This window comes from Neophocaena asiaeorientalis, unplaced genomic scaffold (assembly GCF_003031525.2).
Source record: "Neophocaena asiaeorientalis asiaeorientalis breed wild unplaced genomic scaffold, Neophocaena_asiaeorientalis_V1.1 scaffold96, whole genome shotgun sequence".
In the NCBI taxonomy this organism is placed as follows: Eukaryota; Metazoa; Chordata; class Mammalia; order Artiodactyla; family Phocoenidae; genus Neophocaena; species Neophocaena asiaeorientalis.
This window is the reverse complement of record NW_020175831.1, coordinates 3,681,411-3,685,277: the sequence shown is the minus strand read 5'-3', so window position 1 is coordinate 3,685,277 and position 3,867 is coordinate 3,681,411.

Here is a 3,867-nt window from a genome sequence, read left to right as displayed (position 1 = left end):
GAGCTGCACAGCTAAATGAGGAAGGACAGGGATGATCAGAATAATGTGAAAACAGACTGATTTTTGATCCTGTTGTTTAATTTCTCGGATTAGCTGACCTAGACCCCAAACCCGAGGAAGCTAATTTTCTCTACCTTGCGTATTGCTACGGGGCAAAGGCATTTAACGCGTGTTCTCCCGGACGATCCTCCGAATTAAGACCAATTGGAGCAGACCCCCCCTCCCCCAATACGCACACACCGTCCACCCGGAAAATGCCCACGAAGCCGCCCTTGGGGCGGGGGACAGAGACTTACAAATAAATCAAGCGGATGAAAAGACCCGTCCTCGGCGCGGCGAACCAGAGGATCTGCCCCAGCGAAAAAAGTCCGAACGCCTGGTCCACGCTATTCGCCTCTACACTCAGGCCAGCTGGGAGTTGCGCTCCCGAGCTGGGCTCCCCAGCCCTGGCGCAGCCTCCCCGGGTCCGCAGAAAGACCCTCTGAAGGACGCCGGGAGAAAGCCACTCTGCCGCCCTCCAGGAAATTTCTGCGCCTCGCCCAGCAGCCGAACTGCCTCTTGCATTTTGCAGACACCACCCACCCCCTCCCGTTACTCACACCAATTAATTGAAAACTTCACTTTCCCAGGGACCTTTGTTTCGTTTTCTTTTCCAAGCTGCCAACTGCAGAGAAGTGAGAGGGGCAAATTAAGAGGGTGTTTTTCCCAAGCAAATTTGGGGCTCGTGATGGGAGCAGCCCAGAGCAACAGGGTCTGACTTCGAGGGGGTAGGGTGGGCTCCGGGCAGTCCCGCCAGGGTTTAGGGATCACAACCCTGAGCCCTCTTCATCCCTTCCATTCCTCAGCCACAGAACCCCAGTCCATCATCCTCCATCTTAGACATTAGCGGGGAGCCTATGTGAGTTCTGCGGCAACTCTCAGGCTCCACTTTAGCAGCAACATTAGATCTAATGAGCCGACAGTACTGGGGTGGGTGGGAGAGCCCTCAGAGTGAGCCCATTTCGTTCTGTAGCAGCAACACCCCAGTCCAGCCCACCTCCAAGAAAATCACTCCCCTGAGCCTGTGATTGATGAAGCCAGCTTGTCACCTAGCCCCACTGTTCCTGGACCAAGACAGGACCTGGATGGGGCAACTAAAAGAGCAAGGGAGGTCCTCTTGGACCTGGCCCGTCATCGCAGGGTGGGCTGCTGGTGTTGGGAGTGTTGACACGCAAAACGCAGTATAAAAGGCTCAAATAAAGGGGAAAGTTATGAGAGGGGTGCTGGAAAGGAAAAGCAGGAGAATTTGTTTGACCTTTTTGAAGTCCTAGACATGTTCATGATCAATTAAAGACGGGAGGGGCCTAAACCTCTGCAGAAAATTGCAGAGAATCGAAGTTTGCTAGTAAGAACAATTTCGGCTACTTGAGAGAAGGCAGAAGTTAGCAAGAGAAGCTGGATTTGTTTGTTTGTTTGTTTTTTTAAATGCCAGTCAGAGCCAGATGACAGGGTTGCTGACTTTTTGGAAGAGTTTGGCTGGGTTCTCTTTACCCAACAATTTCAGTACCAAACCAGTCATGGGATGCCGCCCCCTGAAATGCTCTTATTTTTCCTTTGTATCCCCTTCTTTTTCTCAGAGAGGGAAAACATGGAGATACTTAAAAAAATGTTTTTTCTGTTACCTCAAATAAATTTGTTGAAATATTTCTAAGACATAACTGGAACCAACAAACTTTCAGTCTCTCAAAACTAAATATCTCTGTGATTTTGTGCCCTGGAATTTCTGCTCCATTTTCTATCTGATAAATATATTTTAATGACTGATTATATGCTAAAAAAAATGAAGAAAGTGAAATTAAGATAGGAAGGAAGAACTTGTCAAGTTTTGCTGATTTCGGACAGCCCTTCACTTTTGGCTTAATTTTCCATGCAGCAAATTAAGTTGTGCAGGACTGGAAGCAAAGTCTGAATTAATGCTCTCGTTGAAAGACACTTCTCAATGGTGGCCTTGCCTCCAGTTTCCTTGCGGAACTCTGGCAAGACTTGGAGCTTCTCTACCCATCCTAGCAGGTATTCAGAGACCAGGGAAGTTTTGAACAGTAAGGAGCATAGCCTCTTGCTATTCTGCAGCTGAACCTTCTTCCAGTACAGCCTTCTAGGTCCTGGCCCTGGGGGAGGGGATTCCCCTTAGGAAAGAGACTCTGACTGGACCCTATGAGGGCCCCTAAACCTGGCATCCCAGGGAAGCTGCTGCTATTGGATCATAGGGCAGTGGTTGAGTACCAGGCAAAGTCAGGGCTGCTCTGTTTATGAACTAAGACGACACATAGTTTACAAGCTGGGGGTGGTAGGTAGTGGAGGAATTTTGGGGCTGAATTTGCAGGAACATTTCATTTAGCTTGTATACCCTGTATCCAAGCTGATTTTAGGTTTAAACTTCACGGGAATAACTTTCTTTAGCTGGCCAGGAGCACAGACTGAACGCTGTGTGTGGGTGGATAGGTGTATTATGTTGGGGCTTTAACAACAGAAATACTCTTTGTTAAATGAAAGTCTTTGCAAACAAAAATATCCCCCAAAACTGATGTGTTGTTATTCAGTGATTTTTGCCATCTTTCCTGATTTTGGTGAGAAACTCAAGGTGGCCCTTCATTGCCCAAAGTCCTACTCTACCAGAGAGAATCAGGTCACCTCTGCTCTCCCCTCCCATCACTTGCTCCTTTCCCTCCTTTGCCTGCCCAAGCACCCTTTTTGGGAACTGATGATATTCTGTAAGTCACATCCTCTCTTTTCCTCCTTGTAGCTGATCTTTCAAATCATGTCCCTGTCCTGGGTTGGGGAAGGGGTAGATGCAGGCTACGATTTAGATGTATTGAAGAACGTAAGTTCCTCTGCTTGCCAAAACAGAAATGAGCTCAATTAACCACCTAATCGGTGGCCATTAGGGCGAGAACAATAGCCGGGTCCTAACAGAATGGGGTCCTGGGGACTCCTTTGAAAGTGTTTTCCTTGATGGCCACAGCAGAAAGTGCAGGACACCACTCTAATTAACTTGAAAGAAGCCCAAACTTCAGTTTAGAAATAAAGTCTTAATTCCAAAGTAAAGTCCAGCAGAACTGGCTGGACAGTGCTCTTAACCAAGTCTGTCAACTTTGGCGCTAATTTTCCCTCTGCAGGCAATACCCAATTTCACTCAGGCTGGAGATATCAAAAGGATTAAAAAAAACAGAAAACCCGGGGTGAAGAAAGGGGTCTCTAGCAAGAGCCAGACAGCGGCATCCTGAGTTTAGGCACTTTCTGTGTCTGAGATGTATTCCATTTGGATTTAACAGCACAATTAGGCTTCATTAAATGTAAATTGTTTGCAACAACAAAAAACCTCTTCAAACCGAAGCGTTATTTGGTGAAATCAGGTTTACCTCCCGCAGGGCGGTGAGCCCTTGTTTGGGATGGAGAGAACTCCTACAGTCCTGGCGGGAATTAAACACAGCGAGAGTCTTCCCTCTCAAAGAAGCACTAATCTCACTGCGAAGGGGGAGCCGGAGGGTGGGTGCAGAGCCCGAGGACCCGGGTAACTTGCTGTTTTTTTCGCAAAACAAAAGATGGGACAGAAAACCATCTTCCATTGTTTTGTCCGACAACTCAAGGTGTGGGGTTATCCTCGGAATACTTCTCTAGCAGCATCATTGTTAACTGAAGTCCAGTAAGTGCTTACTCTGTCGGCCCTTTGAGATGAAAGAAAATAAATGTCTCTCTCTCTCTCCCTCTCTCTCTCTCTCTGTCTCACCCCCACCCACATTCCGCAAAGCCCCACTGTCTCGGTGGGAAATCCAGCTGTGGTCACCGGCAGCAGGAAGGGATGAAGCTTAGGGAAATGCTTAACCACGA